Here is a 16,218-nt window from a genome sequence, read left to right as displayed (position 1 = left end):
TCTTCTTTTTGAGGAGTTTAAAATTAATAAAATAGGACCAAATTGATGACTATAACAAAGATAAAAGACCATTTTGAAACGTTTAATAGTTAAGAGACCAATTCGAAAAAAAGAATTAAGTTAAAGAGAGTGAGTGAGTGCTAAAGAGAGTGTTGATAACATTCCTCTTGTTTTATTATATACCGATGGTTGGATATTATTGGAAACCCTCACGTCCAGTAATATTCACGATAAATAAAATGACCAATAAACTATTTGATTGATGATCTTGTCCATTTAGTATCTCTTCATTTCTTCCATTTAGATATTATTGGAAACTTTCATGTCGAGTAGTATTCATGATAAATAAAATGACTAATATATTAATGGAGTTAGGATCTTCTCCATCAAATATCCTCTCTATTTCTTCTATTTAAAAAGAGAAAAACACATTAATGTATATTCCACCTTTAAATTTTCAATCAATCAAGCAATTGTTCCACCTTTAAATTTCCAATTGTTCATAAGCTAAACCCATGTAGTGGTTAAGATATGATGATATTATGATCATGTTTGGATAAGTTTAGAACATTGTAGCTTCACGCTTGTTTTAAACAAACATTTTAATGTTAATTTTTAAAAGTAAAAATTTATCACATTTATATTTATTGTCAAATTCTTTGAGTTTGAAAGTAGACGAGAATGAAACTATTTGTTTAATATTAGTTACTTCTTTAGTCTGAAAAGAGATAAGGATTTTGAAAGACTTCTTGGTATGAACATAGATTTAGAACGTGAAGTTCAAAGGTATATCTAGATTATTTGTCATAGGTAAAGGCTCATTTTCTCCACGAGAAGAGTTACGGAAACAAAACCTAAATTTGTGCATGATAAGCGTTGTGCAAATAGCTATTTTGAATCTCTCAAAAAAATAGCTATTATGAACTCACCTAAGAGATTAGGAAGTTGTAATTAGAAAATAGGGTTTTGAGTCAAGAAAGTAATCAAATTTAATTATTTAATTTATCGTGATACTAGAAAAATAATTGTAAAGATTAGGTGCAATTACCAAACGACGAGACATAAAGAATTCGAAAGACTTGATCATATTTCCTTTGAAATCTTTACCAAGTTTATTTACATTTTATTAAGTAAATTTATAATTGTTACACTGAAATATACCTCGTGCATACCGCCCTGTTTACATCCTTATTGACAACTTTATTACTTTGACATATTTTTAGTTTACCTGCTAACAGTCCATCATGTTTTTAGTGTTTATGTTGGGGATCGTTAAAAAATTTCAACCAGGAAATGTAATTCTTATTTAGAATTTTAGTTACTAAATTCCTGCCAAATTATTAGGATAAAACTAGTTGTTCTTATGATGTTCGATCCTGAAATTGTCAAATGAAATTCAATCTTGAAATTGAAGAGACAGTAAGAGCTAATAGAACAGCTGTTTCGTTGGCGCAAATAGTAGAAAGGGAGAGAATCTTGTGATGTTTTTTTATGTGGTGGTCAGGGTTCGATCCAGAACCTTATATATATATATATATATATGTATTGTTCTTACTATTTAAGCTTACGTCTGTGATGTTTGATATCAAGAACAATGTTCTCTAAGGTCTAGAAGATTTTTTTGAAGATCTAGAAGATTTGACCTTGACTTGGTTTGAAAAATAATAAATAATCAACTTCTGTTTACAATAGGCAATTTTTTTTAATTTTTTTACATAACATTAGTCAAATGTTCTGTCAAAAAAAAGTAGTCAAATGTTTTTATTTTTTTTTTGACAAAGTCAAATGTTAAAATATATGAAATATATTAAAATATTATAAATTAAATATTAAATAAAATAATATACATTGTGAAATGTTAAGTCTATTATTAAAGAAATATAAACAAAAACTTATATAATTTGGCACAACAGTAGTCAAATGTTATTCCATTTTATTTAATATTTGACTCCACAAATACTTTTTCATTCAATTCAATGTACTACTAGTTAATTAATTATAATATTGTGAGCATGGTATCATCAATATTTGAACTATATATAGATCTAATTGTTGGTTGTTGTATCAATATAGAAAACAAATCCAAGGTTCCCATAAACCCTAATATCATAAGAAAAATGAAATCCACCTCATTTTCTCCATCATCATGGTTCATCATTTGCTTATGCCTCATATTTTATGTTGCTGTACCAGCACACTGTGTCAGTTTGTATGAAACTGTATGCAGTGAGGCCAGGCAAGATGCCAATGCTTGCTTGAATCTTTTAAAAACTGACCCAAAAATCACCTCAGCCACAAATTATCATGACCTCTCCAAATCTATCTTGAGTTTTGCATTTAACAAGGGGCTAGAGGATCAAGCTTATCTTTTAAAAGTGGCAAAACAATTTCCCAATAATCAAGCTATTGGTCAATGTGCAAATGTATTTTACAAAACGAGTATTGCATATTTTGGATATGCAATGATTGATGTGGATAAGGTTAAGGATCCTCAAAATGCAAAAAATGATGTTCAAACTGCTGGTAATGGACCTTCTGATTGTGAGAAGGCTATTCAAAATGACAAGGGAATTCATGATCCCACTATCCATGCTAAAAACAATGAGATGTTTTTACTTAGTGAAATGTCTTTTTTAGCTTTAAATCATCTTACATAGTGAAGGGTTATGAAATAAACCATGGAAAATTGTTGGCCTAATAATTTAGGATTTGCTATCTACCCAAATAAAATTGTTTTTCGTTATGTTGTTTTTATTCTAAAGAATGTTTCGCCCTTTTAATTTTATGCTTGCCCAAATTTATTATTATTTAATATTTAATTTATATTTGATAATATACGATGTCCTTTCTTTCAAATATATTCAAAACATTTTGTTGTCTATGTCAGGGATCGTTAAATAATTTCAACAAGGAAAATTAGTTCTTATTTAGAATTTTAGTTACTTCAGTCCTGCCAAATTATTTGGAAAAAATAGTTGTTCTTATGAGGTTCGATCTTGAAACTGTCAAATGCAGTACCAATGGGATTCATTCTTGAAATTGAAAAGACAATAAGAGCTAAATGAAAAGTTGTTTTGTTAGTGCAAATAGTAAACATATGTCCCATGGATTCCAACCTGCGAATCTTGTGACGTTTGATATTAAAAAAAATGTTCTCCGTCTTCGTGAGCTTATCTCAGTTGATAGTGACAAATGCATAACATAGGCAAGCGTTGGAATACCACGCTTATGAATTGTTGTTTGATTTTCCACTCAAACTAGCATGGCCCGTAGAGAATAGGCTATCAATAATAATAATTAGAATTATGTCCCACATCGGATAATATGAAGAAATATGCAAAGGCTTGGTCATATAAATAAAAGCATTGTGTGTTAGTATTTCATGCACCAATAGTTAGTGGATTTTGCTATTGCTAGCATTACTTCTACTATTCAAAATTTGTAACTATCAATTACATTATACAATCTCTTTTTTTCTATATTTCTATATGGTATTAGACTGAAATGGTCTGGCCACCTCTCCCTCTAAATAAGGACACCATTCCTATACCTCAATCACCAACCCTATGAACCATCTAAACCACTTGCCTGCATCACATCACCCTTGGCAGTGTAACCAAACTTCTTCACACCAATTACCTTAATTGGAAACTCCAGGTTGAAGCTTTCCTTGATAGCTATGATCTCTTTAAATACCCAGATGCATCGTTACCGGTGCCGTCCAAAACGATCACCACCACTGCTGAGACTCCAGTGACAACAGAAAATCCTGCATATCAAACATGGCGACGACAGGATCGCCTCATCTATGGCGCTCTCCTCACCACCCTCTTAAATGAGGTCACCTCCCTGGTGTCCCAAACAAAGACCTCACACAGTCGTTGGACCCTCCTCAAGAACACCTATGCCAAGGCTTCTTGCAGCCATCTCAAGCAACTAATGGAGCGCCTCCGGACAACATCCAAAGGTACTCAATCCATTACCACCTATATGCACTCCCTAAAGCAAACAGGTGATCTCCTTGCCTTGCTTGGCTCACCTGTATCCATTGAAGACATGAATGATTATATCATACGCGGCCTTTTCTAAGCAATCATGGTATTAGTCATCACACCACTCCACCCCACACACTTGAACATAATGGAATTTCAAAACGTCGGAAACGTCATATTGCCGAGATCGATCTCGCCCTTCTCCATCATTCAGGTATACCCCTCACCTATCGGCCTCATGCCATGACTACTGCAGCCTACCTTATAAATCGCCTTCCCACTCCCATTCTTAAGTATCAATCATCCTATTTCAAGTTGCACAACATTAGCCCGGAGTATCATAATTTAAAATGTTTAGGTTGTTTGTGTTTTCCATGGATTAAGCCATATGCTAACCATAAACTTGCACCAAAGTCTGCTATGTGTGTTTTTGTAGGTTATTCGGCTGATCAACATGCATACTTGTGTCTCGATCCCACAACAGGAAGGATTTACACCTCTCGCCATGTAAAACTTGTTGAATTAGAATTTCCGTTTAGCTCCATTGCTACTCAAACATACGCACTCGCCCCAGATTTGACGCTTGCTTCGCCAAACCAAAACAAGCTCACTCGAATCATTCAACATCCAACATTTTCAAATGAGCTCGCCTATATCACACACCCGTCTGCACCCTCATCACCAATGCTCAATGACCTTGCCCACACCACTAAACAACAGTCGCCCTCCTCACAAACTTCTAACGAGCTCGCCGAATCCACTCAAACATCTTGGCCCTCTTCACAAAACTCCAATGAGGTCGCCCAAAACATTCAATTATCCTCGCCCGTGTCTCCAACATCCAATGAACTGGCCAACATGACTACATCGCCAACGCCTCCACCATCGCCCCCACCCACTACTCGCCCACACAACAACCAGTCTACCAATGTCATGTCAGTGGGATCATCACCCGTTCTTAAAACAACATTGTTAAACCCATCAAAAAGCTTAACCTTCATGTTCGCCCCTTATGTCCCATCGAACCCAGCAATATCACTCAAGCCCTTCGTGACCCTGATTGGCGCTCGGCTATTGATAAGTGCCATAAAGTAGTATTTCAAATGATTATTTTCGGCACATTTGTTACTTGTTTCACATGTTATTCAGGGAAAAGTCGAGAGAAAAGTGATTATTGACTTATTACGCTTTATTCATCTTACTCTACCCATTTGTGCAGGAATTGAGTGCCAAAACATCAAGCAAGGACCAAAAAGAACAAAAGTGGGCAAAAGCTACTTCGCCTGGCGAGCAGAAATCCTGCCAGGCGAAATATGCAAAGGCTTGGTCATATAAATAAAAGCCTTGTGTGTTAGTATTTCTTGCACCAATAGTTACTGGGTTTTGCTATAGCTAGCATTACTTCTACTATTCAAAATTTGTAATTATCAATTACATTATACAATATCTTTCTTTCTATATTTCTATATAAGCCACGATTGAGTTATTCCCACGTTCTTGTACCCGTGGCATAAAGTGATTAGACTACGGTTTTAAACAGGGTAATGAACAAAGTCAATAAGGTTGTTGACGTATGAAAAACCGTTGACTATTACCCCTTTAAACTACGGTTTTCCAGCCGTTGCCTAATGTGTCGTTGCCTAAAGTCAAAAATGTGTAGTGACTAGACACTTCACATTTAAAATGTGTGAGTTTCAACCACTAAACTGCTTCAAAAAAAAAAAAAAACAAGAATAATGCTCTTCACGGTCTAGAAGTTTTGACCTTGACCTGGTTCACAAAGTAATAAACTTGCAATAGGCTCAAGCTTTTTCATAACAGAAGTCAAATGTTCTGTAAAAAAAGCCGTCAAATGTTAAAATATATGAAATATACTAAAATATTATAAATTAAATATTAAATAAATTTATATACATTGTCAAATGTTAAGTCTCTTAAAAAATATAAACAAAAACTTATACTATAATTTGACACATAACAGTAGTCAAATGTTATTCCATTTTTCATTAATATTTCAGTCCACAAATTTTTCAATTCAATGTACTAGTTAATTAATTATAATACTGTGAAGAGCGTTTGAACAAATTTCTTTTACTAAATCATCAAAAATATATATTTTTTTTGAGCAAAAATAAAAATAAAAAAATATATTTTTATGACACATGGTATCATCAAAATGTGAACTATAAATAGATCTAATTGTTGGTTGATGTATCTATATAGAAAACCAATATATCATGAGAAAAATGAAATCATTTTCTCCATCATTTTCTTCATCATCATTGTTCATCATTTTCTTCTGCCTCATATGTTATGCTTCTGTTCCAGCACTATGCGTCAGCTTGTATGAAACTGTATGCAATGAGGCGAGGCAAGATGCCAATGCTTGCTTGAATCTTTTAAAAACTGACTCAAAAATCACCTCAGCCACAAATTATCATGACCTCTCCAAGTCTATCGTGGTTTTTGCATTTAACCAAGGGTTACAGGCTCAAGCTTATCTTTTAAAAGTGGCAAAACAATTTCCCAGTGATGAAGCTGTTAGTCAATGTGCAAATGAATTTTACATAATGAGTATTAGATATTTTGGAAATGCAATGATTGATGTGGATAAAGATCCTCAAAATGCAAAAAATGATGTTAAAACTGGTGGTGATGGACCTGCGAATTGTGAGAAGGCTATTCAAAATGACAAGAGAGTTCATGATCCTGCAATCCATGCTAAAAACAATGAGATGGTCTTACTTAGTGAAATTTCATTTTTAGCTATAAATCATCTTACATAAGGGTTACGAAATAAACCATAGAAAATTGTTGGTCTAATAATTTAGGAAATCCTGTTCTTTCAAAAAAAAAATAATAATATTAGGATTTCCTATGTACCCAAATAAAATTGTTTTTTGTTATGTTCTTATTAATTAAATTTTATGATTGTGCAAAATTAATTATTAAAACTCAATTTAATATATATATATATATTGTGGTGGTCGGGGTTTGAACCCCAGATCTTGGATGTATTATGGATTGTCCAGACCAACTGAGCTAAGATCATGAGGACAATTTAATTTATATTTGATAATATAAGAAGTCATTTCTTTTTTTGTCAAAAAAAAAGTCATTTCTATTTTATATATTCGTAACATTTACGGAAAATTTATTTTTTATTTGTTGTGTGCTTATTAAGATTTGAGCATTAACCGTTTACTGTTATTAACGAGAAGAAACCATATTTGTTTTCATGGTTGAATGAATTAATCGTGTGCTTATATGTTCTTATTCTTGAAATACTCCCCGGTCTTTTTTTTTTTTTTTTTTTTTAATGATGACAAACACAAGTGTTAGTTTTATAGATTATAATTGACCGCATTTTGTTAAAACAAGAGTTTTAGCAAGATGTCGACCAAAATGTATTGACATTCTTGGAAGATTATTTTTAAACGTGAGATCCCTCACGTGTAGAGTTGACTAAGAAGCGTGTGGTTTCTAGAAGCAGAGATAGGCAGTTTAAGTTTGACGTGTTTCTTAAGTGTGATGTTGTAATATTTAAGAAAACATTTTATCTGCTTCAGAATATTGTGCTGAAGACCGTGTAATTCAGCAGGATGTTTGGCCCGATTTGTGCATCAAGCCCATTCTTCATTCAAGCTATATAAATGAAGAATCAAAACTAAATTCACCCCTAAAGCCATCATTTACAAAAGTGTCATTTAGGGTTTTACTTTGTCCCTGTTATTTGTGAGCCACTCTTGTATCACGTTGATATTAGAGTTGGACTATTAGTTGAGTTGTAAACTCTAAATCACTTGCAAGCTTGTAAGCAATAGTGGATTCTGATGTCTAGACGTGTGTCTCCATTTCTGTTATAACTGTTGAGTCAATCACTGGGATTGTGGTGGAGAGGAAGTGAAAGGGAGGTCTCGTATCTAGGAGTCTCTTATATAGAAATTACACAGGTAGTGATTAGGTACGAAGTTAGTAGACCGATGGTTTTTATGTATGCTTCAAAATAATACTATTATAGTGAATTTCCTTCCTGGCATGGTAGCCCCCAAACGTAGGTGATGTTGCACCCAACTGGGATAGCAAATAACTCGTGCCTTTTACCTTCTGTCTTTAACTTGTTATTTGATATTTGTGTTGTCACAATGTTTTGACATCTTACTTGACATCGTGCTCAACATCTTTATTGTGTGCCAGAATTTCAACAAATATTAACAGACAATTGTTGTTAATCTAATTAACAAGTTGACTTTAGAGTCTGAGGTTTGTATGCTTCCCCTAAGTATGATAGTTTAAAAGATGAGGTTTGTAAGCTTCCTCTAAGTTCTATCCTGATTAATTAAATTCGTTTGAAGCGCATAAGGAAATAAAACGTCACTCAGAAACATATCACATTATATCAAATGGCTAAGAGATGAGAAGAAAGTTCTCCTAAATCCATTTTAATTAACCTAGTAGACTCGGAGCCTAAATACTATTATTATGTTTTACTCCCCTTTTGTCATAAAAAAATGTAAACAGAAGTAAGAATAAATATGTATAAAACTTGACAGAAATAGTGAAAACTATTATTCAAAAAAAAAAATTGTTTCAGAAGCAAGTAAATGTGTGCAAATAAAAATTCTAAGGGTTATGCTTCTTCTGCATCATTTCCAACTGGGCCTTGAAGCCAGAACCAAAAAATTACAGGGGGTAAAAATTTTCATGAAGGTATAAAACCAAAAAATCGTAAAATTACAAGGACGGAATCCCAAAAAAATATTTTACAGGGGGGAAACCGGAAATGACCTATATTACAAAGGGTAAAACACTATTAACCCTTTTTTAATGACACAAACAACAATCTTTAATATAAAAAAGTTGTTGTTGAAGGGTATAATTGAGATAATGGAAAAACAAGTATAAATGCATTCATTTAGTTTGTTATATTTTTTAAATGATAAAGGAAAAAGATGGACATTTGTGTTTGTTACACTTATATTTTAATATTTAAATTTATTCTTATCCATTTGTTACATATGTTATTTATATTGAAAATTAAGGGCATTTTTGAAAAGAAAAATTCAGTCCGAAAGAGGTGAAAAGGGTAGTTTTCTTTACCTATAATAGAGATATCAGCTTGAGTCCTTGCCATATCAGCTTGCTAGATTGCAGATTCATTATGAAATAGGGGTCATATCCATTGAATATTACAACTCCAGTCTCCTTGAAATGTTGGGAGACGAACTCAGCCAACACTTCTGGAGGGTCTTCTTTTGAAATAGGGGAAATCATCCAAGTATGCAGTCTGAGCATAGGTTATCTCTAGGTCTTGATCAGTTGTAATTACATATCCTTTCTGGATGATGCCTATATTCCCTAGAGTCACTCGATACAACATGTTGTAGCTTCTGAACCAGCTTTCCTTGGTGAAAGATTTTTGAAAGAAACCATGCATAAGTAACATTCTTCTTTCCTTCATTCCTTCTTTGATAGAGGTTAACAAGTAGTTGAAAATTTAGGCTGGAAGATTGATAAGATACTTATTGACAAGTAATCAGTGCCTCCCTCTCGTGCATATAGTGTTGACATGATTCTTGAAACCCAATCACTTTGTTTGTTCATCCCCACCATGAACATTTCTGCATTCCTTGCTTCAATCACTTCTGCAATAAGTGATTGAGTGATTGTAACTCCAATTCCCATTACCGCAGATTCTGCATTTATGCTTTTGATTTCCCGTTCAGATTCTTGTTTGCTGCAACCTTTTGAGCTTCTTCCCTAGCAGCAGCATCATCATCATATACCTTGCTTCTTAGATGGAAATCCTTGACTAACTCAGTGTAAGAAGGTCCATTAACCATATCAAAGAATGACTCCCAGTTCTTAGTTTTTAAGAAATGTTTGACGTCACACCCATTAATACTGTGAGAGTTGAAATCCACAACATGGTTGATTTGTAATTTTTGAAATCAAACATGGATATTGTTTAGTCGCTAAAACTCCGCACATTGTTCTGGTATTATTATTTTTCGGATGAGGGATAACATCCTTATGAATGCTTATTTTTCTAATGAATGAAGCCATCACACTGGAAGAAAAAAGATGGGAGGGTCTCATACAGTACAAAATTTGCATACGCATTCTTAATTTCTTTGATAACTCAATGGATTTTGGTCTTTAAATGAACCTTCATCCTTCCATCAGGCCACAATTGTGTGTAAAACCATATTAAGACGCTGCAACGATTCTAACATAGTTGATGCAAGAACCACATCACACCGAGTTAAGATGCAGCATCCGATGTAGTGATCATACAAAGTATTTATCTATCTAACTATCTTACATTTTTCAGTTTTCTTTTTGGAAAGGGATGGTTCAAATTGGAGGACATGAAACTGTGGTAAATGGTTAGTGATTTACGTCATTACTTTAAACTATATGTTTTTTGAGAGAACTTCAAACTATATGTTGTCTCTTTATTTTTCGTTATTTTTTTCTGTCTAATTCTTCTATTTTCCTTTCTTTTCATACAAGTTTTTATTTATTTAGGTTAGACATAACAACACACACGATTATCATATAAGTAGAGCATAACATGCATGCTTTGAGAGAATTAGGATCTGAATTGAAGGTGTTTTTACATGATTTAATTTGATTATTGCAATTTTCAAATGTGTAACAGATGCTTTGCTCCCAACAACTACAAGAATAACGATTGACATTGAAGCGGAGTTCTTCGTATTTTAGTTTCAGTTAACAACATGAGACAATTTTAAATTTAGATATACCTATGTAACTCTTTTTCTTTGCTTTCTTCTTCTACTATGAGACTATTTTAAATTTCCAAAATTTAGATTTGATTTTTTTATCTAAATGTCCCTTTTCAATTCAAACAGGTGCAGTATCCATTAATGCACTTTTTATCTTATTTTATTAACTTCATGAATCTTCTTTTCAAAAAAATCACATGAGTATGTTTTAACAGGGTGATTTATGACAGTTTCTCTCTCTCTTTCTATTGGAAAATTGCTAATGAGAATTGAGGATTGAGGGGTTCTATTGTTTTCAGGACAAAAAAACCAATGAAAATGGGAGCAGGGACGTTCCAAATTACAATTACAAGAGACGTTTCATCCATTTATTTTAGAACAAAGAGAAATATACATTTCATCCAATTGACAACAATGGGTGCATACTTTCATCATACACTTCTTATTTTTTATTTCAATTTCAGTATGAATGGATAATTTAGTTGGTGATTTTATTGGTCAATTTTTTTTTCCTATTATATCCTTCATGGACTTTTTCTTCAAACTTCCCTTACAATGATTTATTGTATTAATTTGTTTTTATTTAGTTTTCATATGCAATTCCCATTATATTTTAATCCCTCTTTTAGTGTGGAAAATTGATGTAACTTCAATCTTCTAATCTTCCTTTTTTTTTTTGTTTTGAACATGAATCTTCTAACCTTCCATTGTTATCATTTTTTTTCTTCATGAAAGTGGTTTCCTATTGTCATCTTCCATAACTATTATGGGAACAAGAATGGAAACAAGAATGGGACAATCAAGAAATGTTAGTAGGTTACGGTTAACTCTCTTACTTTGTGTGTTATGCTTCTATGGTTCTTAACATTTATCCATAACTTCTTATACTAAGATCACACACTTTATTTTTTTACCATTATTTTTTCTTCGTTTCCTTTTTTTTTTTTTTTTTTTTTAATTTGGAGATTTTGTTCTACAGTTTTTTTTTCTTTTACCATTATAAAACTGTTCAGACTTTGTTCATAATAGAGTTATCAATTTCAAAAACCATATTATTATTTAAAGTATCTACATTAAATATGTTGACAACAGTTTGTAACCAAGGTCGACCTGTTTATGAAAATGTAGGTGATTTTGTGAATCGATATAGAATGATTTAGTTATCTTTTAAGAAGTCATTGCCTGCATGTGCTTATTAGAAGCCAACAAAGAGAGAGCGGATTAGAGGGAAGTCGTACAATTTTACTGCTATTATTTCCAGTTTTTGACTTTTGAACTTTAACCTTAACTGTCTTTTTTTTTTTTTTCATTTATTATTTGTTTTCGATCAACGCCGGTATGGAGGACAGGAGTAGAGGAATATAAGAGACAAAATAATATCTAAGGAAAATAGGGAGCCATCGAGGTCACCCTTTGACCGTGGCCTAAATGTAAATCCTCACAACATGACTCGCACGAAATGATGAAGGAAAGGGGGCATAAGGTTTTTGGAGAGAGAGAGGTTTGTTTAGTAATTTTAGTTAAAATATTTTCTTATTTTGTTTCTACAATTAATTTTATTCTCTTCATTTCTTTTGTAGAAAAGGAAAGTGTGATGTAAATAGAGATGAAGAATATTTCTTATATTTTGATTTCGAAGAAAATAATTTGGTTTTTTTTTCCTTCATATATACCTATAAATAAAGACCTTTTTTTTTTTTTTTTTTTTTTTTTTTTGTATTTTGTACCTCTGTACTTATTTAATATTGGCTTTGTGTTACTCAAGTATACTTTACCCAAGTTCAACCTCTAAACTCATTTCAACCTCAACCATAGAGTGGAGAATAAGAACCATAAGGAGTGGGAAAAAGCTCTAAAGGTAAATATACATGTTTTGAATTTTTTTAATGAAGTGATTATGTAGCAAACTTTACTTTAGGCTTCTGAAATGCAAAGTGCTAAAGAAATTACTCTTTTGAATGGCAAAGGGCTAAAGAGATTATTAATTGTGCATTTGAAATCACAATGAAAGGTTTTAGATAACGGATTGGTATTATAATTTTCCTAAGTTTCATTTATATTTCTATTTAAGAGCATCTTAGATAGTATGAAGTGTGTTAAGTGAAAGATATGTCAATTGTCTTATGTTTACAACTATTTGAATTAATAAATAACAATTATAGTGTGTTCTAATCCTCTCTTATATTCTTGCTATCTATTTATATCTCTTATTCATAGAATAAAGACTATTCCAAAGTAACATTTTCTTTTTCAACCTATCATCTTTGTGTAGATATGCGTTAGCGCAGTAGAAAAAGCGGACAGACGGGCATGAGAATGCCCGTCTGGACGCTAATGTATGTGTGTGTGTGTGTAATATATATCACAACTCACTGATAAAAATAAAAATTCTTTAAAAAAATAAATAATAATATCACAATAGTTATTGACTAATTTTCTTTGACCATTTAGCTTTATAGCAAATTTAATATTGTTTTCACACTACCAAAAATAAATTTAATATTGTTTTTCTTTATTGAGATTGATTGCTACTTAAATATATTAAAGTTTTTAAATATTTTTTATTTTATATTTTTTTTCCATATAACCACTATTTTTTTACACATGGTATCATCAATAATTATTTTATTTTTTAAATTAGGAAGAAGGAAATATTTATTAATAACAATCACAATAATGATTTATTTCACAACTATCTCGAGATTTAAATCATGTTCATTGAATATGTATAACTTTTATCACTTTTTTTTTTTTTTTAAGGAATGTATAACTTTTATCACTTAACCAGCTATATATAGTTCTAATTGTTTCATTTTGAGAGGGTTAATCTAATTTCTGTTTGGTACATTGGCATAGAAAATTCATTTAACTTACCCATATTCATCAATATCAACAGAAAAATGATATCCATTATTTTCTTGTGCCTCATATTTTATGCTGCTGTTCCTGTATTAGGTCTTGGCTTGTATGAAATTTTATGCAATGAGGCCAAACTGGTTACTGATGATTGCTTAGATGCTTTGAGAAACAACTCAACTATCACCTCAGCCACAAATTATCGTGACCTATCAAAGTATATCTTGGAGAAGGGATTGAAAAGGGCAACATCAGTTCATAATTATCTTATCAAAGTGGCAAAACAATATCCCAATGATCCAGCTATTAAACAATGTTCAACTGACTTATATGATAGCACTGTTGGAGCATTCATAAATGCATTGAGTGAGTTGGATAATGATCCTGATAGTGCAATAAATTTTGCAAGAGCTGCTGGTGATGGACCTGCAGCTTGTGAGAAAGCTATTGAAGATGAAAAGGCAAAGAGTCTTGCAATCAAAATTCTAAACAGTGAGATATCTGTACTTAGTATTGTTGCATTTATAGCTATTGAGCATCTTACACATAGTGGAGGCTTATGAAATCAACCATATATTGGAAGTTGATTGCCTAATAATTTAGGATTTCCAATGTAAAACAAATAAAATAATAAAATAACATGTTTCTTTTACTTACATATGCAATTATTTGAAAATACATTTTTCCATTTCAATTTTGTTCCATCAACCGTGATTTTAAATGTCAATAGTTTTTTTTTATAGGCAAACAGAGAGGTTAGGTATCATGGAGAAGCTGAAACATCCCAACTAGGTTGCACCCAACAACAACTTCCATTCTTTAACGCCTCTCTAATACGTAGTAATATTATTAAAAAAGGGGAAAAACTGTACAAATCGCAAACACTTTCTTTTTTTTAGTTCGATAGAATCGTAATATTTTTTGGTTTTAGGTCATTTTTACAATCACCCCTTTGCATCTTTTTCATCTTTCTTTCCATTTAAATAATTGGTTTTTACACACCAAGTTTTTTATCTTGTGTTTTTTGTAATTTCGTCGTTTGAGTGCGGCGTTGTGTTGTTCGTCGTCTTATGCGGCGTTTGATTTTGCGCCTTGTTGTAGTGTTCGTTTGGATCATTTTGAAAGATCAACTTCATTAATTACAGACTCAATCAATGATTTAGGTGACTTAGAATTTATCATATTATTTGTAGGTATTTTGTCGTTGTATGCTATTAATTTAAGTATTGCGAGTTTATTCACAGAATCACCCTTTACGTTTTTAGTAATGTTGAACATGTTATTGTATCTGATGTACTCTCAATTTAAATGGATGAAAATCGTTTTGTTTTTTGTCAAAAAAAAAACTTCAAATAAAAATGTGTACCTATACTTTTGATCAAAATAAAAATGCCAATAAAAAAACCAAAACCAAAATAATTTTAATAAAAATCAAATTTATTTTTTTAAGAGGACAATAAAAAATTCATAAATATGGTTGTTCATAATTTATATGTATTAGCGCAATAAAAAGATAGGATAAATAGGCACAGAGTGTCCGTCTGAACGATAGTGTTTATAATATAATTAACAAATTTGTTGTGGAAGTTGTTATTTTTTTCATATATGTTAAGCATAAATATTCTTTTTATATTAAATAATTTCGATTCAACTTCAAAGTATCTCAGGCAATAAATTTTAAAAATATTTTATGAATTTTATTATAATTAAAAAACTTATGAGGAAAATTCTTCATATATTTAATATAAAGTTTTTTTTATCACTTCTTTTTGAATCATTATTGAAGAATCGCAATCAATATATGCTAATAATATTTTATGATTTCTAATATAATAAAAGAACTTACTAAGAAAGATTGAACATATTTTTCCAGTTATTTTATATAAATTAGTGGAAAGACGGGTACTAACATTTCTGTCATTTTGCACTTTTTAGTTCTTTAATTAAAAATCATTTTTCATTCAATTTATTATGACCGATGTATTTTTCAATTCAATATGTGTGTTGTTGATAGCTGATCCCAAATATTATAGTTGTTAGAATAATATTTACTATTTTGCTTGGTATTGATTCCAAAAACCGCAACTCTTTATCCCTTACACCATTTGATCATTACTATAAACAAAATTTCTCTTTTTTTTTGCGCAAGCTAAAATGAGATATATTAATAATGCAGATGAAACACCCTGCACAAGATATGTAAAAAGTGAGACGCCGCTAAATATTTACAGACAAGAACGTGCTAGATAATGAAAGGCACCCTCAAGTAACAGTTAAGATAAATTACTGATATAATCCCATACAAAGGAGGGGATGTGTCCACCAATTATAATAACAGTAATTAAAAAATGTGTTCTTAGCTTTCATCCGTAAAAAAGAGTTGCGTAAATTTCTCTTTTTTAGATTCAATGAATAACTGAATAGTCCGGACACATAAGTTATATTCAATGAATGTGAAAAGGAGAAATTCGCTTTATAATAATAATATGAGGATGTACTTGAAAGCAATTTTATATGCTAATAATATTTCATGATTTTTCCCGTTATTTTATATAAATTAGTAGAAAGACGAGCACTAACATTTCTGTCTTTTCGCTCTTTTAGTTCTTTAATTAAAA

This window comes from Medicago truncatula, chromosome 6, assembly GCF_003473485.1.
Source record: "Medicago truncatula cultivar Jemalong A17 chromosome 6, MtrunA17r5.0-ANR, whole genome shotgun sequence".
Classification (NCBI taxonomy): Eukaryota; Viridiplantae; Streptophyta; class Magnoliopsida; order Fabales; family Fabaceae; genus Medicago; species Medicago truncatula.
The sequence above is the reverse complement of the archived record's forward strand: the minus strand, read 5'-3'. Positions refer to the sequence as shown.